Raw genomic sequence first — 26,583 nt, forward strand, 5'->3', positions numbered from 1 at the left:
TGAATTTAGAAATATCAGTTGTACATGAGTCTGTAAGTCTTCTGTTAAATATAAGTCAACTCATCGGAATAGAGCAATGTATTACAAGTAACTTTATGGTTTAGCTGATCTTGATAAAAGTTTTGGAATTGGCTTTGTGGAATAGAGCTTTTATTTCAGTGGGTGGAAAGCTCTGGAAGCATATCTGTACTCAATAGGGAGTACTACTTCATTTCAAGCGTACTAATGTACGTGAGTCAATAAATTTGCAAAACCTGTTTCAACCGCTTTTCACTATACACCAAGAATGACAATGGTTAAACTGAAGCATCATGTTCTGGTGGAGTTAAAACTCAACGTACTGTAATCACCTTTTTTTAGATAAGTTTGCCAGTAATCCGAAGCATTTACTTCGTGTGTGACATTTCAGATTTTTCTTGTTCTGCTCGAAAGCATTAGTGTCGGATCGAATCAGATCCATGGGATATTTTTGAAAATTTTGGGTTACTAGTATTTCTTGTATGCTAATTTAATGAAGCTTTATTTTAAGAGATGACAAAGAACTCTGAGCGGTAAGAAAAAAAGTTGTTTGCATATATAGTATGGGAATGCTAGGTCAAGTGGTACAGGCGATGTGGGCTTAGGTAAAGGCGTACATATACATGGGTCTGTCGGCGCGGTCTTACGTTCGTTGACCACTTTATTTCCAGCAATATGGCGTACAACTGTATACCTCACACGTGCTAAAGTTTAAAAGTATAATTTGCTAAAAGGTTTATGGGTTTCTCAGGAATCTCACCTTTCTTTCACCCATATGAAACAGACCTTCGTTGTCGAAAATAACTTAGTGTTACTTAGCCTTTACGAAGTCCATATACATATGTATTAGATCTTAGTTTTATCAACAATTAAACAAGGAATGTTACAATGCACATAATTATACTGTATTTATTTGGTAATCTCTAGCGAAATCTTAAATTTATTTTTATGAGTACGGTCACTTCCACCGACTTATATTTTGGAATATACACGACTGGTACTGTCTTAAGTATCCTCACAATACAAATGCATTTAAAGGAAATTTTTTTATATAGTTCACTATACAATTTTTATCACAACAACGTGATTCCATATATATATACTCGTTTGGCATATACCCGCTTATGTTGGCGGTAATTTTTCTTACAGATGTTAAAGTTTTGATATATCCTGTGTATATGTAGCATGTTCATTTTCCTTCCAATCGTGAATAAAACATGTTACCCGTTTGACAAAACTATTCAGTGTTGTAGTGATCGGCCGTAATCCGGCCGGTCGTCCGTCTGCCCTACATCTTTGAACACACTTTATATCTCTTGAATGCTTTTACCCCAAGTTTACCAAACTTACATGACATGTACACAAAATGAGCAGCACTGCAGGTGACCTTGGCCCATTTTTTCATATGAGTGAGGTCATTTAAAAGTGAACTCCCATATAATTTATACTGGAAATGAAAGTCCCTCGCCTATAGTCCCTATAACCACGTTTCAATTTATAGCTAAACTATAACCCAAAAACGATAGAAAAATGCGAAAATGCTATACTTTTATCGGGATGACAAAACTTAGCATCACTTTAGGTGACCTTGGCCTATTTTTATGCAAACTGTTGGAGACATTTAAAAGTATATAAAAAAAAACCTCATACAGGCCTACTGGAAATAAAAGTCCATTGCCTATTGTCCTTATAACCGCATGTTACAAGTTTTTGATGTACTTTCATCCATATATAGCCACGGTGTGAACCTGTACGTAGATGTGGGACGTTCTGTCGGCAACCTGCGGATGGTCGTGGGTTTTCTCCCACTATAATGCTGGCCGTCGAAGTATAAGTGAAATATTCTTGAGGTCGGCGTGAATCACCATTGAAGGACGTGGAATTCGTGGAAGACGAAATCAGAAATCAGAGCGAGATTTTGCCGGTTATCACACAGACTTGCGCTCAGGTGTTACTCTTATCATTTCCAAGGAAATTGATGTTGGGATTATAGATATTACGTCTTCATTTAATCAAACTATAGCGACGCCCAACGTCTTCTACCTTGATTTACTGAGCAATATTAAGTCTTCAAAGCTCTGAACTTTCCTTCATAAATATGCATAATTCATGGCCCAATTAGATTCCACGACCAGCACCTTAGTTACTGAACTCTCTGAACATAAACCTATCAAAGGATATCGGGGGTCAATACGTTGAGGCCAAAAATATAGGCGTGCTGGAAATTAGTGTCGAAAGAATATAGGCTATACTGGCTGCAATCTGAAACTCAGCTGGATATGTAGAAACATCCATCTGACCACTACCGCACCATTTCCTCGTGCGTTCACGGAGGTTCGCGCGTACGTGAAAACGTAGCAGCCAATCACATGTCAGTTCACTTATCAGTCCCCTCACCGGAAAGACAGCTCAGCTGACGAAGTGATAGCGAAAGTTAACTAGCCCGCCGTCAGCCGTAATGGCCATCCGAACCCCTTCCAAAATCGGTGCAACTCTGGCTGGGTGTGTGCTATGTAATTTTAGTTTTCCAGAACAGTTTGTGAATGAAAAGGGTAAACTTGTGGCGGGTAACACCAGAGAGAGGATTTTGACGGACGAGAGCAAGCTGAACTATTACCTTGCAAGCATGACTTTTGAGTGTCCGACAGCTATCTGCATTCCATGTTTGTCGTTGTTGGAAAGAGGACTGAAAGCAAACGCTACGCTGAAAAGTGTTCGCGAAGAAGTTGAACTGGAGCTTTCGAAAACCCCTCGTGAAGCTCTCGCCATTACCTACCGCTGGTACCGGCCCGGATAGCACAGTTGGTAGAGCGTCCGCTTCGGGGCCGGTAGATCCAGGATCAATCCTTGGTCGAGTCACACCTAAGACTTTAAAAGAGGAAGTTGTAACTTCCTCGCTTGGCGTTCAGCATGAAGGGGATAGTGCAACGACTGGTTGACCCGTATCAGTATAATGGCTCGGGCGGGGCGGCTTACTTGCCTTCGGTAAGTCGTCTCAGTGATGCAGCACTAAATAAAAGAGCGGTGGAAATCCGTCCTGCAACAAGGAGGCACATTACACGTGCATGCACCCTAATGATTCCTTCGTCGTCATATGACTGAAAAATTGTTGAGTACGACGTTAAACCCCAAGCACTCAAGCACTCACCTACCGCTGGTATAAATCGTAGGCCTACTTCAGCCAAGTTACGCTCCTTCAAGTTGTGTGTCGCCCTCCATTACCGTGAAAAAAAAAGATTTTTATTTCACCTCTGTCATTGCCAGTGTTACAGACGACAATTGCGTCGCACGGAAAGCATGAAGAGGGAGCAGTCTCTTATAAAGAAAATGTGCGTCCAGCTGCGAGGAGTTCGCTGGGCCCACAGCTGTCTGGTCAACCTCCTGCCGTGCAGGTTTGTATATACTGTGTGTATATATATACTTTTTTTTTTTACATATACGCTGTATGTATATATAGTATGTATGTAATATTTTCACTTTAACCAGGCATACTCATGTATGTTTAGAGTGGCCCTTTTTCCAGAGCATTTTGCAAAGGCCTACAGAAAACAGTATTAAGAAGAATTTTATCTAAACCCAAAAAAGGGGACCAAATTGTATTTTCTGAACAACTTTTTGCAGAACACAGAATGGCTTTTTCTCTTTGAAAAATGTTTTGGTTGAACTTGAATTTTGTAAACATAGAATTAACTTACAGAATATAATTTTTGTAATATGTAGCAAAACCATTTTGTTCAAATGTTCCATGTTTTCTGCATAATCACAAATAAAATACGGTCATAATGAATAAATCTTATGGACCAAGAATAATCCAGAAGTAAGTGAGGAACCCTTCATTACAGAGCCATGTGAAGGCTGTTGTGATTGACCAAATAGGTACATCATCTAAACATGTCACTTCCCTTGATCTGCCTGGAGTCTTGCAGGAGTAGTGTTTAGCTATTAAAAAGGAAGTATGTATTTCCTGCTTTCTATGTCATACACGGTAATTACAAAATATCCCCAAAAATGTACATCCTTTTGTGTTGCTGCCATTTCTTCTTGTGTGAAAAAAATGTCAGGAACTGGTAAAGGATTTACATGGATTGATAGCTTCTAGTTTAAAACTCTCACTTTTATGTATTTGAGCAAGAAATTAATATTGACAGTTAATTTAAGTACAGTGGTAAAGTGTCTGTGGAACTAATGTGAAAACACAGGCTGGGCAATCTGCCCAGTGATACTTTGTCCGGTGATGTCACCATTACATCACATCATTTCTTTAACATGCAGGGACTAAGTTAATGCTTTCACAGGGAGTTCAGTGTGTTTGTTTGCATAAGAAACAAGGCCACTTCCAACATGTTTCACATATTTATTATATGTTGGTTTACTTGATCCAATCCAGATTTAGGACAACTAATACGATAAATATGCTCACAGATAAAAGACACACTTGCACGTGGTATCTGAATAACAACAAACGTACTTCATTTTCTCTTGATCTTTTCATGTTAGAGGCTCAAGCTGAATTTCATCCTGAGAAGAACAGCGAAAGATGACTTTGCCAACTTTTCCTTTCAAGCCCTGTTCAAAGACTCGAAAAGCCACTCTCCCTGTCTACTCCAGCTTGTCTGTTCTGTCATGGACTTCAATGTGCACTGTCCTACTGAGTCACAAATGGCCAGGGTGAGTTGGCAAGCTATTTGGAAAGTTGATGACAAAGATGTATCCACATGTCCATATGGAAGACTCTTCAAGAAAGTCTGAACAGGTATATTACATATATTTGTTTTATAGGGAAAAGTGTTGCTATAATCAGACCTGACTTTCTTGAAACAGGCTGATAAATTTCAGGTTTAATGTCATTTTACATTGTATGTGTAATTTTAACTGATTATGGTTCCATTTCAAATTTTGATTTTAATGAAGTATTGTTCTCCTCCTTACAATATATGTCAGTGAAGTGGGATTCATCATATTAAATTCAGATTTCATGTCCAACTTTTGATCATTCAAAATGTGCTATGAATCTATGCAAGGCTTTCTATACTTTATTGAGCAGTGTTTAACATTGTTGTACATGTTTGAGTATTGGATAGAGGTGTGGGATATTTTTACATATACAGTTATCTTCCTTTGTTCAAAATTGTGTTTTAATATGGCATCTGTTTCCAGTATGTCTCATGGCTGCTTGACATTAACGAGTCAAAGACAAAAGATATGGTCATCTGCTGAAGGTTATATCTGAGAAATATGTACCAACGTTTGTGAGAACAGCAGGCTTGGTTGAGGTGGCATCACCAATCTTCTTTGGTATGTTTTATACATTTAGCTGTAGGCACCCAGCTTTACATGTATAAACAGTGTGGTTTCTTCCTAATACCACTTCCACTAATCTGACAAGACATAACGATCTGAACCTAAATAGAGTTAGATTAATTTGTACATGTAGCTGTTCAGTTGGCATGATTTTGTTTAAAAAAGCAACATAAAATTGTTTGACCAAGGAATCCAGCTTCTTCCCACCATAATGCTAGCTGCTTTTGTTAAGTTAAATTTTCTAAACATGGCATAAAACACCAATGAAAATTAATAAATAAGTAAATAAATAGTTAATTAATGATCATGTGAAACTTTATTCACTAGTATTGAACTTTCAGTTGTTTAAAATAACTCTGCTTGTATCTTGAAGATGGAGACCAGCTTACTGAGCACAGGGAGCTAAAAGGTCTATGGGTGATGCCACAACAAGTGTCAAGAGACTTGAGGGAGTCATTCCTAAGACAGAAGATTTCCACAGGGGAATGAAGACATGAAACTTCTGTGGTACCAGGAGGAATGTGCAAAGGTTGTTGACAAACCCTTCTTTTGGGACAAGGAAGATGTCATTAACAAAGTCAGAAGTATCTTAAGTATCTTCTTGGAGCTCTGGAGAATGAGTGGTTAACTCAGTTGACAGAGGATAACAGGTACATGTACTAATTGATCAGAATCTTCCCACACACTATAACACTTGTGTTAAAAGTATCGGCCTTTGACTGCTATAAACTGACGATTTTTATCCTACAATCCAGCAAAAGCGAGGGATTTTAATTTGAATATGTCTTTCAGTTTGTCCACTCGTAACACTGGTTTCTGTTCAGTAGTTACTTAAATTATGTATAGGTTCGCATTATGGTAATCCAGATTAAGTTTGAAAACTAGCTGCATAAACAGATAAGTTGCACATTTCATGGATTCTGGAATTGTAATTAGTAATAAGTTTCCGTGCAATAACTGCTCCATATATTGCCTGATTTAGACATCATTTTGTTTGAAGATTCATGTCATGGGTCCTAAGGTCAAATCTGAATGCTATGTTGATCCATGCATGTTTTGAATGTCTGAACTATTGGTTCACTTGTTTTTCTACAGATGGAGGAAAAATTGTAACCCTTAACGCAACATTGATAGAAATCAAGTTGTCTCAAAGGCAAATAGTGTCCCCCAGAGTCTCAAAGTGTCTTATGTGCTGTTGCCCATGTAACACTACACTATGTTGCTGTAAATTGTCAAGTATAGGTAACTCAAATAACATTACTTTTTTCAGGTACTTGTGTCATCATTGCACACACTCCTATGCACATCTGAACAGTATGATTGCTCATGAGGAGAAGACCTATAAAAAACAAAGGACGAAGAAACCCCAGTCAACAAAACCAGTCGATGTTGAGAAGGATGAAGTGCTGGACTATCAGCTGAGTTTATTTAAACTGACTCTTCTCCATCGTAATCTTGAAACTGCAACAGATTCTGGTGATGGTCCAAGATCCATCAGATCTTCAAAGTACGAACTGCTTTTGTATAGCCGTACACACAAGATCAAGTATTTGATGGCTTGCATTCAGCTACAAACTCCGGTACAAGCAAAGCTGTCGGACCAACAGGAATTCAGATTAACATGGAACAGGACCGTAAACACAGGTTGTGGGGCCCTGGGCAACGAGGCCATCGATGGATGGGTAGAAATGGTGAACAGAGAGGTGAAAAGAATGTGCACAGGAAGCCAAACTAAAGAGTCCTGTCAACGGCATGCTGCACCCTTCAAGGTAGAGATGGGAATGGTCCAACATCTAGATCGCCTCCTTCAGAGATGTAGAAGGAAGGGTCTGCACAAAACTGTCAAAACAGACAAAGACGTTCGAAAAGTGGTAGAAGAGTTGATGCCGATAGTGCTGCAGTTCCTGGCAGAGTAATGAAAATACCAAAACTGAGGCATTCAGGCAGTGACATCTTTGACAAGACTCATTCAGACTTATCAAACATGTTGACGAGCCACAGGTTAATAATGTTTGATGTTTTGCACTAAACTTAAATGGATAATCATGGTCCACTGGACACCAGGGACCACAGTTTTACATGCGCTCCATTTTTGAGACTCATAAGTCAGTGCGAAGATTTCTGTACTAGTACTGTGTGGAAAAAATATCATAAATGCAATTGTAACCTGCTTTAGACTTCCTAACTATTATGCCCAATTAATAGCTCTAAAACCTTATAAGGTCATTGATTGCTGGAAGGTGCGAACAACAGTTAACATGTGGCATGTTAACAGCGAATTTTAAGCAGCTCTTGAAAACCGAAAGCTATACGATAAATGAACATTAAAGTAATTATGGATTAGGGTTATTTTTATTATTTTAAGCTAGAAACGTACTATGTTATAGTGATTTTGCCCACCTGTCTGTCTTTGCGTCCGTATTCATGTGGGGGCTATATCTCCAGTTGTTTTCCTTGTTCTAATTTTTGGTACATAGATAGATAGAGCTTTGGAGGTCAGACGTGTTGTCAGATCGCTCCATCTGTCAGACTTCATTCCTCTGAATTTCCAGTGATTTCTTGTGTGTTTGTGATACTCACAGATTTCTCTTGTCACGAGCTATCCATTGATATACTTTGTAGTCAGAAATTCTATATTTTTGACTAGTTTTTTGACGTTTTGCTGTTTGGCCAGCGTGGCCGGTGGGCCAGCCCGCGCGGCTTGGCTCCGGCACCAGTTGTCGTGGCCTGTGTTGGAGACCTATACAGGTTACAGCATAGGACAGTGAACAAGGTCAGCTTGGCCGGTCGAGCGCCATTCATCCCGGGCTAGCAGGGCACACAAAGGCTTTTGTGAATAACAGGCAGCAAATTGGTGCACTCTTGCACGAAGTTTATTGGCCACTGTTCATTGATCAGTGAAGGGGTTGAGCACACAGTGCAGTACCTGACTGGCTGCCAACACAGTTGGACGTGTCAGCCGGGTAGCGCCTTTGGGCGGGGTTTTTTTTTTTTTTTTTTTTTTTTTTTTTTTTTTTTTTTTTTTTTGAACCAACAAAATGGCTTTCCGCATTAAAAGGCCTCTTAGCCTTAAATTGCGAATTAAAGGCAATGTAAAAGCCATTGACGTTTATCATGGGTTGCAGGAACGCATCGGCAGCGGACCCAAAGTGTTGAGGGGTTTGGTCCACGTTACTGGCGATCTGTGGAATGTCACTGTTGCCAATGAGGAGGTGAAGCAAAAATTACTTAATGAAGATCTGGTACTTAATGGAGTAAACTGTCCGGTTTATGAAGTTGAGCAATCCAGAACTTTGGTGAAGGTGAAGAGCCCTTATGAGATTCCGGATGAACGGATAGGGGCTGTTCTTAAACAGTTTGGAACGGTGCACTCTGTTGAACGAGAATGCTACCTGTTCGACAGAACCTTGCAAAATGGGGTTAGGAGAGTATGGATGAGCAACATTTCGTCCACCATTCCTGAAGCCATATGGGTGGGAGCATCTTTTCGGTTACCAGTCTGGTACAGAGGGCAGGTGCGAGCTTGTCACCTGTGCCAGGCGACAGACCACCTAAAAAATGACTGCCCACTGAAAAACAAATGTTTGATTTGCAAGCAAGAAGGTCATTTCCAAAAGAATTGTCCTCAAGATCTGGACACTGAGAGTAGCGATAATCTGACAAGTAGTGGAGATGAAGATGACATCGCAGTTGCGATGGATCATAATGGTAATAAGGACGACGAGGATATGAATAATGATGATCATGACAATGAGCAGGGAGATAATGACGGAAAGGATGACAGTGATGATGACACGGTTGATAGTAATGAGGCTGAGGATGATTGTGAAATGGTGAATGGGGATACGAATGGTGGACAGGAGAGTAGCAATGATGTAGTGGGTAATGATGATAAAAATGAGGTGAATGAGGCAGAGGACGGGAATGATAAAGATGCTATGGATAATGGTAAGGATGGGCTGGAGGGAGGTAGCAATGAAGGAGGTAAAGAGGAGGAAAATGATGTGGACAAAAATGCAGATGATGGTATTTCATCAGTTTCTAGCCAGGTCCAACAGGAGGAAGTATCGTTGAGTTTCACTGAACCGTTGGTTCCGTACAGCTCGACCGGTCAGTCTCCCGAGCAAGACTCTTCACAAGACTTGTGGAGTCAGTCATTTACCTTTTCCCAGCCAGTTGCAAAACAAGATATAAATGAGTCCTTATGGAGCACCGCTTCAGAGGCCATTTTTGTAGACACCTCAAAAGACCAAATTAGCGGCATTGAAGCCTCTGGATCGGTTATCCCCATGGACGACACGACGTCGGAAATGGAGGATTCCGTTCCGGGAGAAGACCTAGACGAGTCAATGCCGGCATACGCAAACGATCAAGGCGAGGTTTTAGTCCCTGTCTCCACTTCTTTAGGAGTCCATTATCGGACCATGCGCCGCGACTCAAAAATTGAGAAAGTCAGGAAACAGAGGAAAGTCATTTACCTGTCCCAGGAGGACTTTGCTGCACGCAAGGCTGCCCTGTACAAGAAGTCGAGAAAAACAAAACTTAAATAGATCCATAATGGCTCTAAATGTTGTCTCACTAAATTGTCAGGGTTTGCTTTCGGACTGGAAGCAATTTTCCCTTGGCCATACCTTCAGGTCATTAAAAGCAGATGTTGCTTTTCTACAAGAGACGCATTTTACTGACGTCAATGACGTAACCCGGTTTGAAACAGCTGTGAAAGGGAAAGTCTTTTCCTCTTCCGGCTCGAATCATAGAGCGGGCACGGCTATTGTGTTTCTTGCTTCTTTCCTCGCCTCGGGGACCATAGTGTCATCTGTCACTGATCCCGGTGGTCGTTGGGTCAAGGTTGAGGCGGAGTATTCCGGCTTTGATTTTACGTTTGTCGCCGTACATGCACCAACATATGTTCCTGACCGTCGTCGGTTTTTCCAAGGTCTAGAAAGTGTTCTGGGTGATTCAAACACCAACGTCTTCCTGGCAGGCGATTTCAATTGCGTCTTAGATTCCCTAATAGATAGGCGAAGCACGGCCGCGGTAGCTTCTGATTCGTCTACTGCTCCTTTGGCAACTTTGATAAAAACATATTCTCTGTCGGATACTTTCAGGTTCCTTCATCCTGATGCCCATGAATACACTTGGACCTCGCCAACTGGTGCGCACTCTTCGCGTCTGGATAGAGTGTATTGTAGCAAGGATCTCCTTGGACATCTGGTTCATGCAGGTCATGAACCCACTGCCATGTCTGATCATACTATGGTCACAGCCAAATTTGATTCAGGGGACTGGGTAGAGAAAGGTCCGGGGTTCTGGAAGCTCAACGTCAGCCTGTTGAATGACGAAGAGTTTCACAAGAACATGCGAGATTATTTTGCCGCTTGGATGTCAGAGAGGGATTTTTTTAGGTCTGCTGCTGAATTCTGGGAAGAGGGCAAATCTGGGCTTAAGCGGGTAGCACTGTCCTACAGTAGGGCTAGGGCACGTCGCCGTAAACGGGCTCAACGTAAATTGCTAAAAGATTACAACAAGGTCTCTAAAAGAGTTAGTGATGGGGAGACCCATCTAGTTGACTTGTTGGAAGGTTTGAAACGTAAAGTGCGGTCTGGTGAGCAACAGGCTTATAAAGCAGCCGCCGTTCGTGCCAGAGTCAAGTGGCAGGTGGAAGGCGAGAACCCCACTCGCTATTTCTGTTCTTTGGAGAAGTCGCGTGCTACTGAAAAGCTTATCCGCGAAGTAGCAACTCCTGATGGCCGTTCAGTCCGGTCCACCGAGGATTTATTGCAGGCCACATGCGATTTCTACCAGAGCCTCTTCACCTCAGCGGGAGTTGAGAGAAATTGCATGGAGGAGTTGATCTCCCAGATCTCCCAGATCTTGCCTCCTCAGGAGTCCGCGATCTGTGAACAGCCGTTCACTTTGGAAGAGCTGCACTCTGCAGCAAAGTCCATGACGCTGAACAAGTCCCCAGGTATCGACGGTCTTCCTGTCGAACTGTATTTGGCTTTCTGGGATGTCCTAGGCCCTATCCTGCTGGACGTTGCCAACGAGGCTTTTGAGCAGGGTGAGTTAACCGATTCAATGCAGCAGGCTCTTGTCAGGCTCGTTCACAAGTGGGGGCCAAAAGAGGACTTGCGGAATTGGAGGCCGATTTCACTCTTGTGTGCCGATTATAAGATCATTACGAAGGCGCTAACACGCAGACTTGGATCCGTGATGGGCCTTGTTGTTCACAGTGATCAGACCTGTTCTGTGCCAGGGAGGTCAATCCTCACCAATAGCTTCCTTGTTCGGGACCTTATAGAGCTGGTCGAACACGAGGATATCGAGGCGGCAATCATAAGCCTTGATAACGAGAAGGCTTTTGATCGTTTGGAATGGGCTTTTATGCACAAAGTGTTGGAGCGGATGGGGTTCGGGCCTGTTTTTTGTAAATGGATCCGGCTTCTTTACAAGTCTCCTGTAAGTCGTGTAATGGTGAATGGTTTTATTGGTGACCCTGTTCTCCTCGAGCGTGGAGTTCGCCAGGGCTGTCCTCTGTCTCCCCTGCTTTACGTTCTGGCCGCAGAGGTTCTTGGGGTGGTTGTGAGGTCTTCTGACATGAAGGGAGTGAGAGTCCCTGATGTCGAAGAACCGATCAAAATCTCCCAGTATGCCGACGACGCATCTCTCTTCGTGGGAGATGATGAAGATTTCCACATTGCTGAGGCGATCTTGAATAAGTACCAGAAAGCGTCTGGCTGCAAAGTCAACAGATCCAAGTCAAAAGGGTTATTCTTGGGTGCTTGGAAGGGTCGTGCTGATACTCCTTTGGGTATTGAATGGTCACAGGATCACGTCAAACTCTTGGGGGTAAAACAAGGTGCAAAAAACGCGGCTTCTGTTAACTGGAATGACCGCATCCAGAAGGTCGGCAGCACGCTCAAGGGATGGAGCAAGAGAGGCCTAAGCATTGTTGGGCGAGTCTTTGTGTTAAACTTGCTGGCAATGTCGAAATTGTGGTATGTTGCCTCAGTTTTTGACTTGCCGGCGGATAAGGAGAACACATTAGTTGGGATGTGTCGGGATTTTTTGTGGAAGAGCAAAAAGCCTCTGGTCTCTTCCAAAGTTTGTACCCTCCCCAAGGCAAGTGGAGGTCTAGGCCTCGTAGATATCCCCAAGAAGGTTCAGTCCTTAAAGCTGGCCTTTTTGGAGCGGCTTATGTTGAGTTCGTCTCGGTGGGCTCAGGTAGGCCGGAGGCTTGTGGCGTCGAAAAGTGAACCCCACGCTGTGGTTGACTTTTTCCGGCTGCTTAAAGCTCCAACGCGTTTCAGTTCTCTTCCTCGGTGGTACCTCGACCATCTGAAAACCTTCTTTAAGCTGAAACGGACTGAGGCTGATCCGGTTTCGTGGCAGGAAGCTCTGGATCAGCCGTTGTATGGAAATCCCCTAATTTTAGGAGAGGGTGGAAGACCCTTGATGCCTGGTAAGACGGCCACGCCCAGTTTCCGGCGATTGTCGGATATTGTGGATGGAGGCACCAGAGTGTGGCTGGTCTTGGAGTCCGTCAATTGGCGTCACCTAGCAGCTGTGCGAAGGGCAATACCGAAGGCATGGTTCAGTCTGCCGGATACTGTGACGAATCCCAGCCGGACGAGGTATCAGGTTAACCAACAGGACCTTTCTCAGCTTTCCTCCAGGAGATGGTATCAGATCCTTCTGGTGGACAACGACGTAACCCCTGCCGGAGTCCAGAAGTGGCAACAGTTGGGTTGGGTGCCATCGTCCTGGAGGAACTTGTTTTCATCGCTCTGGAAGTCTGGGGTAGACAACCGAGCTAAGGAGGCTGTTTGGCTGCTGTGGCACAGACAGTGGTGGGTCGGGCATAAGTTAGTCCGAGCAGGACTGTCTGTATCTGCCGACTGTCCTTTGTGCTCGTCTCAAGACGAGACCGTAGAACACCTTGTGTGGCATTGCCCGGTTGCGTCCAGCATGTGGCAGATGTTGGAACGGACAATTGGGCGCGTCCTTGGACGAGGGTTCTCGTTGAGCATGGAAGATGTGTTGTGGGGGGACTTGAGACAAGTGCCGCCTTCATTGAAACCGGTCGTCAGAGATCAGGTGTTTCTTTGTATCTGGTCAATTTGGAGGCACCGGTGCTACGTGATAGCACACAATCACGTGATCGACCATCTTAAGGTGGTGCCCAGCCTTTTCCACAGAGACCTGCAGTACCACTTGCTGACTGTTTTTGAACGGCATCGCAGGCTGGGAAAGTTGGCGACATTCAATACGACCTGGTGTCGCAATTCTATTCTTTGCGTTCTGCGGAACGGCAGGCCCGTTGTCCAATTTTAATCTGGCAATTGTTCGTGACCTGGTGTCATAACTTCACGTTTTCAGCAGTTCCGCCTATTCTGAGGCGGAGGTTTTACTGTTAATTTTAATGGATATTTGTTTCTTGTGTCTGTCCTGGCTCTATCTGTCTGCCGGTTGTGACGTTTTAGTCATATAATGATGGGCTGGTCCTGTCAGTAAGGATGTAGGTATGTTTTACATACTGCGGACAGATTTGGTTCTGTTTTCCCACAGCCTAGATTGCTGTGGCGTACAAAAAAAAAAAAAAAAAAAAAAAAAAAAAAAAAAAGATAGATAGATAGAGCTTTGGAGGTCAGACGTGTTGTCAGATCGCTCCATCTGTCAGACTTCATTCCCCTGAATTTCCAGTGATTTCTTGTGTGTTTGTGATACTCACAGATTTCTCTTGTCACGAGCTATCCATTGATATACTTTGTAGTCAGAAATTCTATATTTTTGACTAGTTTTTTGACGTTTTGCTGTTTGGCCAGCGTGGCCGGTGGGCCAGCCCGCGCGGCTTGGCTCCGGCACCAGTTGTCGTGGCCTGTGTTGGAGACCTATACAGGTTACAGCACAGGACAGTGTACAAGGTCAGCTTGCCCGGTCGAGCTCCATTCATCCCGGGCTAGCAGGGCACACAAAGGCTTGTGTCAATAACAGGCAGCAAATTGGTGCACTCTTGCACGAAGTTCATTGGCCACTGTTCATTGATCAGTGAAGGGGTTGAGCACGTAGTGCAGTACCTGACTGGCCGTCCACACAGTTGGACGTGTCAGCCGGGTAGCGCCTTTGGGCAGGGTTTTTTTTTTTTTTTTTTTTTTTTTTTTTTTTTTTTTTTTTTGAACCAACAGAATGGCTTTCCGCATTAAAAGGCCTCTTAGCCTTAAATTGCGAATTAAAGGCAATGTAAAAGCCATTGACGTTTATCATGGGTTGCAGGAACGCATCGGCAGCGGACCCAAAGTGTTGAGGGGTTTGGTCCACGTTACTGGCGATCTGTGGAATGTCACTGTTGCCAATGAGGAGGTGAAGCAAAAATTACTTAATGAAGATCTGGTGCTTAATGGGGTAAACTGTCCGGTTTATGAAGTTGAGCAATCCAGAACTTTGGTGAAGGTGAAGAGCCCCTATGAGATTCCGGATGAACGGATAGGGGCTGCGCTCAAACAGTTTGGAACGGTGCATTCTGTCGAACGAGAATGCTACCTGTTCGACAGAACCTTGCAAAATGGGGTTAGGAGAATATGGATGAGCAACATTTCGTCCACCATTCCTGAAGCCATATGGGTGGGAGCATCTTTTCGGTTACCAGTCTGGTACAGAGGGCAGGTGCGAGCTTGTCACCTGTGCCAGGCGACAGACCACCTCAAAAATGACTGCCCGCTGAGAAACAAATGTTTGATTTGCAAGCAGGAAGGTCATTTTCAAAAGAATTGTCCTCAAGATCTGGACACTGAGAGTAGCGACAATGGGACAAGTAGTGGAGATGAAGATGACATCGCATTTGCGATGGATAATAGTGGTAATAAGGACGACGAGGATATGAATAATGATGATCATGACAATGAGCAGGGAGATAATGACAGAAAGGATGACAATGATAATGACATGGATGATAGTAATGAGGCTGAGGATGATTGTGAAATGGTGAATGGGGATACGAATGGTGGACAGGAGAGTAGCAATGATGTAGTGGGTAATGATGATAAAAATGAGGTGAATGAGGCAGAGGACGGGAATGATAAAGATGCTATGGATAATGGTAAGGATGGGCTGGAGGGTGGTAGCAATGAAGAGGGTAAAGAGGAGGAAAATGATGTGAACAAAAATGCAGATGATGGTATTTCATCAGTTTCTAGCCAGGTCAAAGAGGAGGAAGTATCGTTGCGTTTCACTGAACCGTTGGTTCCGTACAGCTCGACCGGTCAGTCTCCCGAGCAAGAATCTTCACAAGACTTGTGGAGTCAGTCATTTACCTTTTCCCAGCCAATTGCAAAACAAGATATAAATGAGTCCTTATGGAGCACCGCTTCAGAGGCCATTTTTGTAGACACCCCAAAAGACCAAGTTAGCGGCATTGAAGCCTCTGGATCGGTTATCCCCATGGACGACACGACGTCGGAAATGGAGGATTCCGTTCCGGGAGAAGACCTAGACGAGTCAATGCCGGCATACGCTAACGATCAAGGCGAGGTTTTAGTCCCTGTTTCCACTTCTTTAGGAGTCCATTATCGCACCATGCGCCGCGACTCAAAAATTGAGAAAGTCAGGAAACAGAGGAAAGTCATTTACCTGTCCCAGGAGGACTTTGCTGCACGCAAGGCTGCCCTGTACAAGAAGTCGAGAAAAACAAAACTTAAATAGATCCATAATGGCTCTGAATGTTGTCTCACTAAATTGTCAGGGTTTGCTTTCGGACTGGAAGCAATTTTCCCTTGGCCATACCTTCAGGTTATTAAAAGCAGATGTTGCATTTCTACAAGAGACGCATTTTACTGACGTCAATGACGTAACCCGGTTTGAAACAGCTGTGAAAGGGAAAGTCTTTTCCTCTTCCGGCTCGAATCATAGAGCGGGCACGGCTATTGTGTTTCTTGCTTCTTTCCTCGCCTCGGGGACCATAGTGTCATCTGTCACTGATCCCGGTGGTCGTTGGGTCAAGGTTGAGGCGGAGTATTCAGGCTTTGATTTTACGTTTGTCGCCGTACATGCACCAACATATGTTCCTGACCGTCGTCGGTTTTTCCAAAGTCTAGAAAGTGTTCTGGGTGATTCAAACACCAACGTCTTCCTGGCAGGCGATTTCAATTGCGTCTTAGATCCCCTAATAGATAGGCGAAGCACGGCCGCGGTAGCTTCTGATTCGTCTACTGCTCCTTTGGCAACTTTGATAAAAACATATTCTCTGTCGGATACTTTCAGGTTCCTTCATCCTGATGCCCATGAATACACTTGGACCTCGCCAACTGGTGTGCACTCTTCGCGTCTGGATAGAGTGTATTGTAGCAAGGATCTCCTTGGACATCTGGTTCATGCAGGTCATGAACCCACTGCCATGTCTGATCATACTATGGTCACAGCCAAATTTGATTCAGGGGACTGGGTAGAGAAAGGTCCGGGGTTCTGGAAGCTCAACGTCAGCCTGTTGAATGACGAAGAGTTTCACAAGAACATGCGAGATTATTTTGCCGCTTGGATGTCAGAGAGGGATTTTTTTAGGTCTGCTGCTGAATTCTGGGAGGAGGGCAAATCTGGGCTTAAGCGGGTAGCACTGTCCTACAGTACGGCTAGGGCACGTCGCCGTAAACGGGCTCAACGTAAATTGCTAAAAGATTACAACAAGGTCTCTAAAAGAGTTAGTGATGGGGAGACCCATCTAGTTGACTTGTTGGAAGGTCTGAAACGTAAAGTGCGGTCTGGTGAGCAACAGGCTTATAAAGCAGCCGCCGTTCGTGCCAGAGTCAAGTGGCAGGTGGAAGGCGAGAACCCCACTCGCTATTTCTGTTCTTTAGAGAAGTCGCGTGCTACTGAAAAGCTTATTCGCGAAGTAGCAACTCCTGATGGCCGTTCAGTCCGGTCCAACGAGGAGTTATTGCAGGTCACATGCGATTTCTACCAGAGCCTCTTCACCTCAGAGGGAGTTGAGAGAAATTGCATGGAGGAGATGATCTCCCAGATCTCCCAGATCTTGCCTCCTCAGGAGGCCGCGATCTGTGAACAGCCGTTCAATTTGGATGAGCTGCACTCTGCAGCAAAATCCATGACGCTGAACAAGTCCCCCGGTATCGATGTTCTTCCTGTCGAACTGTATTTGGCTTTCTGGGATGTGCTAGGCCCTATCCTGCTGGACGTTGCCAACGAGGCTTTTGAGCAGGGTGAGTTAACCAATTCAATGCAGCAGGCTCTTGTCAGGCTCGTTCACAAGCGGGGGCCAAAAGAGGACCTGCGGAATTGGAGGCCGATTTCACTCTTGTGTGCCGATTATAAGATCATTACGAAGGCGCTAACCCGCAGACTTGGATCCGTGATGGGCCATGTTGTTCACAGTGATCAGACCTGTTCTGTGCCAGGGAGGTCAATCCTCACCAATAGCTTCCTTGTTCGGGACCTTATAGAGCTGGTCGAAGACGAGGATATCGAGGCGGCAATCATAAGCCTTGATAACGAGAAGGCTTTTGATCGTTTGGAATGGGCTTTTATGCACAAAGTGTTGGAGCGGATGGGGTTCGGGCCTGTTTTTTGTAAATGGATCCGGCTTCTTTACAAGTCTCCTGTAAGTCGTGTAATGGTGAATGGTTTTATTGGTGACCCTGTTCTCCTCGAGCGTGGAGTTCGCCAGGGCTGTCCTCTGTCTCCTCTGCTTTACGTTCTGGCCGCAGAGGTTCTTGGGGTGGTTGTGAGGTCTTCTGACATGAAGGGAGTGAGAGTCCCTGATGTCGAAGAACCGATCAAAATCTCCCAGTATGCCGACGACGCATCTCTCTTCGTGGGAGATGATGAAGACTTCCACATTGCTGAAACAATCTTGAATAAGTACCAGAAAGCGTCTGGCTGCAAAGTCAACAGATCCAAGTCAAAAGGGTTATTCTTGGGTGCTTGGAAGGGTCGTGCTGATACTCCTTTGGGTATTGAATGGTCACAGGATCACGTCAAACTCTTGGGGGTAAAACAAGGTGCAAAAAACGCGGCTTCTGTTAACTGGAATGACCGCATCCAGAAGGTCGGCAGCACCCTCAAGGGGTGGAGCAAGAGAGGCCTAAGCATTGTTGGGCGAGTCCTTGTGTTAAACTTGCTGGCAATGTCGAAATTGTGGTATGTTGCCTCAGTTTTTGACTTGCCGGCGGATAAGGAGAACACATTAGTTGGGATGTGTCGGGATTTTTTGTGGAAGAGTAAAAAGCCTCTGGTCTCTTCCAAAGTTTGTACACTCCCCAAGGCAAGTGGAGGTCTAGGCCTCGTAGATATCCCCAAGAAGGTTCAGTCCTTAAAGCTGGCTTTTTTGGAGCGGCTTATGTTGAGTTCGTCTCGGTGGGCTCAGGTAGGCCGGAGGCTTGTGGCGTCGAAAAGTGAACCCCACGCTGTGGTTGATTTTTTCCGGTTGCTTAAAGCTCCAACGCGTTTCAGTTCTCTTCCTCGGTGGTACTTCGACCATCTGAAGACCTTCTTTAAGCTGAAACGGACTGAGGCTGATCCGGTTTCGTGGCAGGAAGCTCTGGATCAGCCGTTGTATGGAAATCCCCTAATTTTAGGAGAGGGTGGAAGACCCTTGATGCCTGGTAAGACGGCCACGCCCAGTTTCCGGCGATTGTCGGATATTGTGGATGGAGGCACCAGAGTGTGGCTGGTCTTGGAGTCCGTCAATTGGCGTCACCTAGCAGCTGTGCGAAAGGCAATACCGAAGGCATGGTTCAGTCTGCCGGATACTGTGACGAATCCCAGCCGGACGAGGTATCAGGTTAACCAACAGGACCTTTCTCAGCTTTCCTCCAGGAGATGGTATCAGATCCTTCTGGTGGACAACGACGTAACCCCTGCCGGAGTCCAGAAGTGGCAACAGTTGGGTTGGGTGCCATCGTCCTGGAGGAACTTGTTTTTATCGCTCTGGAAGTCTGGGGTAGACAACCGAGCTAAGGAGGCTGTTTGGCTGCTGTGGCACAGACAGTGGTGGGTCGGGCATAAGTTAGTCCGAGCAGGACTGTCTGTATCTGCCGACTGTCCTTTGTGCTCGTCTCAAGACGAGACCGTAGAACACCTTGTGTGGCATTGCCCGGTTGCGTCCAGCATGTGGCAGATGTTGGAACGGACAATTGGGCGCGTCCTTGGACGAGGGTTCTCGTTGAGCATGGAAGATGTGTTGTGGGGGGACTTGAGACAAGTGCCTTCTTCATTGAAACCGGTCGTCAGAGATCAGGTGTTTCTTTGTATCTGGTCAATTTGGAGGCATCGGTGCTACGTGGTAGCGCACAATCACGTGATCGACCATCTTAAGGTGGTGCCCAGCCTTTTCCACAGGGACCTGCAGTACCACTTGCTGACTGTTTTTGAACGGCATCGCAGGCTGGGAAAGTTGGCGACATTCAAGACCACCTGGTGTCGCAATTCTATTCTTTGTGTTCTGCGGAACGGCAGGCCCGTTGTCCAATTTTAATCTGGCAATTGTTCGTGACCTGGTGTCATGACTTTACGTTTTCAGCAGTTCCGCCTATTCTAAGGCGGAAGTTTTACTGTAAATTTTAATGGATATTTGTTTCTTGTGTCTGTCCTGGCTCTATCTGTCTGCCGGTTGTGACGTTTTAGTCATATAATGATGGGCTGGTCCTGTTAGTAAGGATGTAGGTAAGTTTTACATACCGCGGACAGACTTGGTTCTGTTTTCCCACAGCCTAGATTGCTGTGGCGTACAAAAAAAAAAAAAAAAAAAAAAAAAAAAGATAGATAGATACCCATGTGATGATGTGTCACGACCCACATTTGTCTGTTTTCCTTATATATGCTATATAAATAGATATGATTTCATTTCTGGGCTGCAACTTCAGCTGTTTTCCACGTAGAGTTTTTGGTGGATCGATAGATACACAGATGACGATGTGTCATGACTCACATTTGTAAATTTTCGCAGGCTTCAACCCCAATTGTTTTCCATATTCAGCTTTAAGACTTAGTGCATACTTAAATGCAGAGGTGACATGTATCTGAACTCTCATTTTTCTATTTTCACCTTTGCCATGGTAACCAGCTTGCCTTCATCCCTATATATGCTGTATGATTTTGTGTCCGGGCTACAACCCCAACTGTTTTCCATCATGTAGAGTTTAAATTTTCAGTGGATAGGTACAGCTACACAGAAGATGCTGTGTCGCATCTCGCATTTGTCAATTTCTGTGGTTGCCATGGTAACCAGAGATACTACTGTGTATTTTGATCATTGACTCCGTCTCCTCCAAGACTTGCCGCGAGAAAAGACTGAAAGGCAAAGATACAAAAATCACAGGATGAGGGCTTAAGCAGATCAGAGATTAGGTTCGATTTAACAGCCGACAATTTAATAGCGAACTTGAAAATTTTCCACTTAATTAATCCCTTATGATAGCTAGTGGAAGTTCGCCCCACGCAGTCTGTAAAACTCGTTCCATTCACTGCACATGTACAATTTTTTTTAGACTATGATATTGAACATAATCTTTATTTTTCAGTTAAGAATTGGATGCTGCTCTCCGCGGCGCTCCTGAAACAGCGCATTACATTTATTGCTTGAGAACACTTAGCCACAAGAGTATCGACGTGTTTATTCCACAATAGGCTCACATCAAATGAGATCCCATGGTACATGAATACTGACGAAACCTTTAACAGAATGTCATTTAACTTCAAATTAGACTTCGGTAGCACCCGTTTTCTTGTAAAAATCATCACTTCTGATTTAGTAGGTGAGAAGCGAAAACCCCACTGTTTGCCCAAACTCACATATAACTTGCAGCGCCAGTTGAATGTATCAAATGGCCTTATCATCTGCAAAGAGGTGTCGTTTTACCTTTTACTTTAATTGTGGATGGCAAAGCATTCATCATAACGTCAAACAACACTACTTTGAGGTGACCCATTCCCACGGCTAACTACTTTAGAGGCAGAGTTACCCACCTTACCGTAACGAGCCTGTTTTACAAAGTTTCTCACTCCGACGACACTTAGCTGCGTCAGCTTTATCAGCACCCCTCTCCTCCACACCTATCGTGCGCCTTTTCTACATCTAGGAAGGCCACTAGTAGATACTCCTTGTTGCTGAGAGTATTTTCAACATCAGCTTCCAAGCAAACACCGTGATCAGTTGTACCTCGCTTACGCCCAAACTCAAACTGGGCACCAGGTCAACGTCGAGTTCACAAACCTTTCCACTCATTTACAACTGGTGATTGAGTGTGCGCATAGGATTTAACGTCGTACTTAATAATTTGTCATATGGCCACGAAGGAGTCCTTATAGAGTGAATGTGTTACACGACTTACCGAAGGGAAGTAAGCCGCCCATCCGAATCTTTATACTGACACCTGTTATATATCTGACCTCCGATGATGGTCGATATGAAGGTAGGGACAATGAAGACCAGCGTCTCATTCAGACTGCCATCTTTATTCATCTGCATACTCTGTAAGACAAAAGGAAACAGGTGACGTCATACAAATCTGTCACGTGATATCTCTTGCGTAATGAGCATTTAGTACATAGTAAGTGATTTAAGTACACCATATATTATGCAAACACAACATCCGTCTTACTCTTTAGATTTAGAAATCATCTCTGATTTAGTTTATAAAACAGGAGTAGAGTATTTAATTTTGCGGAAATCGAATTATTCAAAGCAATAGAATAAAATCGAATTAATTACATGTTACAATATCTATCTGATATTTGAAAACTGGAATAGAGATATTTCTTAGCTCAATAAAACACAATATTTGGATGAAATTCAACAAAACACTTTAGTATAATGAAATTGAAATACATGTATAAGAAATCAGAAAATCATGCATGAACTATTGAATGCGTCTGCTTGAAAGGTTACAATCAAATTGATTTTGTACACTTTAGTACATGTGGAAATCTCTGAAACGATTTGGTTGCTTGCGTTGTCTTATTGGGCGTTGAAGAACAACTGCTTGGTCAGTAACGACATCGGGTACTTGAGTTTCAGAGTCGTCGTCTAACTCATCGTGTGCGATCGGGTTGCCCTTGACTTGGCCAGTGAATTTGCGAACTAGAATTGCGCCGGAGTACTTTGTTGTTGTCAGCAAGGAGAATCAACTGGCTACCCGAGACATGAATTATTTTGAACGGTTCGGGACCAAAATGAGGCGATAGCATGTTATGCTTCGGTTGTCGCACTAGTACTTTGTCACCTATCTTGATTTTGCACTTGGCAGCTCGACGTTGCTGATCTGTGTATTCTTTGGATTTGCGTTTATATTCACCATCGCTTTTACGTATCTTTGCTACTTTTGCTTTCGACGGCTTTCGGGTTTTGTCACTGTTTTCCACTAACGGTAAACTGTCGCGAACAACGCGATTGAACAAGAGCAACCGAGGGCAACACCTGTTACAGCTGGTAGAGGTCCACAGAGATCAATTGCAATATGATACCATGGGTGTTTTGGCATTTATGTCGGTTTCAACGGTTCAGGTCGTGGCTTTGGGTGATTAGTTTGGCAGGCGTGGCGGAATGACACGAATGTGACAATTTCTGTGTCTATGTTTGGCCACCATACCTTTTCTCGGACTCGTTTCATTTTAACTATGCCCATGTGACCTTTGTGAGCGCGTTTCAGGGTGTTCACGCGCAAACTACACGGCATCACGGTTCGGTTTCCACGGAGGAAAACATTACCCTGTACAGACAGATCGTGTCTGCAAAATCTATATGCAGGTGGGCAAGAGTTCAACTTTCCCGTCTGAATACATTCTCGCAGTGTACTCAGCTCAGGGTCAGAGGCAGATTCGGTATCAATCTGTTCTAAGTACATTGACGTGGGAAAAGAAGATTTTGTCACGAAGCAGATGTAATCCTCAGCTACATTTCTTTTCTGATTTGTTCAAGTTCAGCTCATGCTGGCTTCCTCTCCGGCCGTAAGTGGAAAGGTCTGCCAGCAACCTGCGGATGGTCATGGGTTTCCACCACAGTGCTGGCCGCCGTCGCATAAGTGAAATATTCTTGAGTACGGCGTAAAACACCAATCAAAATAAATAAATAAATAAATAAATAAATCTTTTCTGATTTGCTATTTTCTGCGAAAGTTGCAGTCGTGAAAGTGAATCGGCAACGTTTTGTGGCCCTGGTTTGTACACCACTTTGAAACTGTACAGTTGCAAGCGGAATGACCAACGTTCAATGCGTGCGGGTGGTCTGGATGTCGGGCTGTATATGATCTCGAGCGGTTTGTGATCAGTAACCAACTCAAAGACTATGCCATAAAGGTACAGATGAAACCTTTCACATCCCCATACGACAGCAAGGGCCTCTCCTTCCGTTTGAGAGTAGCGTCCTTCTGTGTCAGTCTGTGCACGACTTGCGTATGCTACGGGTTTGAAACCATTGTGGGAGTTTTTTTGACTCAGAACGGCACCTAATCCGTAAGGGCTTGCATGGACAATCAGTTGCGTTTCTGAGGTAGGGTTGTAGAATGCCATGACTACTCGTCAGCATCGATTTCAGAAGATCAAACGCTTTTTGATGTTCTGATGTCCACGACCATGTAGATTTCTCTCTGGTCAGATCTTGCAGCGGGGCAGTAATTGTACTGTAGTCAGGAAAGAACCGAGCAGTGTAGTTTTTGAGGCCTAGAAAACTGCGAAGTTCTGAAACGTTTTCTGTCTCGCAAGTGTTTTGAATCGAAAACACTTTGGATTCTGTCGGAGAAATTCCCTTCACCGAAATAACGTGACCCATGAAAGTCAGTTCACCTGCACCGAACAGGCATTTGTCTTCGTTCACAGTCAAACCAGAAGCACGCACTTTGTCGAGAACTGCACGTGAACGGGCATCATGGAGGGATTTTGCGCGCCATCGCAGTCGGCTATGACTACACATATACGGACATCGTCATTGGATTTCGGTACGACCACTAAAGGAGAAACCCAAGTCGACGGACCTGTACCTGGCTCAATAACATCAGCTTATAACAACTCCTCCAGTTTTTTGTCTACTTTCTTACGTGTAGCTAACAGTAGATGGCGTATGGGCTGAGCAGCTGGAGTGACTGTTTCATCAACATGTATGTGCAGCTGAAAATCTTTACCTAAACCTTCAAAGGTTTTGTCATTAGATATGTCACCTTCAAAGACTTTGTCACTGGATTTTACACCATTTACACTCTTAACTTGTGGTACTCCGATACTTATCACACCTAATTGGCAAGATGTCGCAGATCCCAGTAAAGATTGGTGATTACCTGGTATTGCAAGAAATGTAGCGTTTAGAGATACATTGCCAACTGTATTTCTAGCATCAAATGAACCAATAATGGTGAGTGGGTCTGTAGAGGCGTACGTAAGGATTATTTTCTTACCTTTCTGAAGTGGAATGTGAGTGAATTTGGCTGTGTTGTCAGTGATCAAATTTACAGAAGACTCGGAATCGACCAATACTGATACATTTTGACAATCAATATCAACATTGATCTCGTCCCTGTCAGTTTCAACATTTGTTGCATGTTTGTTTGTATTTACGTTACTTGTAACACTCGGTGTGTTGTCAACATTATTCACAATACTGTAAAGCGTTGAAACATTTGTTGCAGTTGAGGCAGGGTTTTAAACATTGTTGCAACTGTTGAATCAACAGTTGTCGGCTGCCACCAGAGGGTTTACTTACATGTTCCTGACTGTCTAGAATAGGCAGGCAGGAGATGTCAAACACAAAATCGTCGTTTGATGAAGATTATTTCGGCAGCATCGGTGATATTCACAGATTTACGAAATTGTTCCTTTCCGTCAAATTTCTTCTGTCCGCGACCGCTGTTAGTTCGTTTATTACCACTCGGACGGTAGGAACTGTTGTCGGATTTCTTCTGATTTTAACACACTGAAGCAAAGTGTCCGCGTATACCACAGATACGACAGCTTTTATTTACCGCGACTGTACATTTATTAGCAAGATGTTTGTAGGATCCGCATCGGAAGCATTGTCTTTACCGTGACGATTTAGATTTAGACTCGAGAAATTTAACCAGGTAAACTTCTTCTTTCACAGCAGGTGTGGGAGCCGGGAAATTATCAGCAGAATGACTAGTCTCAATTTGTCAGACCTGGCTATCAGCTTTCTCGCCCAGCCGAACAATGTTTAGCAGAGAATCAAGCGTCAGATCGGGCTCCCTAAGAAATCGTCGTCGTAATCCAACATCTCCGCATTTATCAATGATCTGATCTTTCAGCATTTCTTCAGTTTGATCACCGAATGATCAAGTTGAAGACAAAACTCTCGGTCATGTACAGAAAGATTTAACTTACTCAGCCTCTTTCTGCGAAGCTTGTCTGAACATGTGACGTTCAAATGCTATATTCTGCTTCGGCTGGAAGTATTTTGTAAGGGCGCTGAGTGCTGTGTCGAAAGATGCTGGACTGTCCTCTTCGATTTCCTCGGTGAGCGTATCGAAAATTTCCTGAACTGCAGATCCGCTGAGATGAAGCAGAAGTGCTCTCTTGTGGACGTTGTCTGTAACACAAGGCGCTTTGAGGTAGTATCTGAATGATTTGGTCCATGTGCCCAATCGTTGCGCAACACCTGGGATGGGTCAAATGCTTGAACTGGAGAACGTAATAAGTCCATCATTTGAGCCATTTTGCCAAATGTTCACCAGAAATATGAGCAAACTCAAAGTTGAGGCACTTATGTCACGTTTTTCCGAAATCCTCGTCGCCAATGTTATATATCTGACTTCCGATGATGGTCAATATGAAGGTAGGGACAATGAAGATCATCGTCTCATTCAGGCTGCCATCTTTATTCATCTGCATACTCTGTAAGACAAAAAGGAAACAGGTGACGTCATACAAATCTGTCACGTGATATCTCTTGCGTAATGAGCATTTAGAACATAGTAAGTGATTTAAGTACACAATATAATATGCAAACACCGGTTAATCAGTCGTTACACTATCCCCGCCAAGCGAAGATGCTACAGCTTCCACTTTTGAGGTTTTAGGTTTGACCCGACCCAGGACTGACCCTGGATCTACCGCCCCGCGACGCTCGGATGCTCTACCAACTGAGCCATCGGGGCCAGTTTGAGGCATTTACATAGACGACCAAATAGGTTTGAAAGGTAGAAGTAGGATCTGCAGAAATGAATCTGATAAGTGGCGAAACATAATATTACAGATATACCATCCTTTCCAGGAAAGATATTTTATGTTCGCGAAGAGCATGCTTGAGTTCTGGCT

The 26,583-nt window shown here is 44.1% G+C and overlaps 1 protein-coding gene across 1 annotated transcript in view; it reads left to right on the forward strand.

The window, feature by feature from the left end:
• The window catches only part of LOC135472751 (CD5 antigen-like), a 72,664-nt gene that overhangs the window by 20,960 nt on the left and 25,121 nt on the right, over positions 1-26,583 (forward strand). The window lies entirely within an intron of this gene.

This window comes from Liolophura sinensis, chromosome 8, assembly GCF_032854445.1.
Source record: "Liolophura sinensis isolate JHLJ2023 chromosome 8, CUHK_Ljap_v2, whole genome shotgun sequence".
Lineage (NCBI taxonomy): Eukaryota > Metazoa > Mollusca > Polyplacophora > Chitonida > Chitonidae > Liolophura > Liolophura sinensis.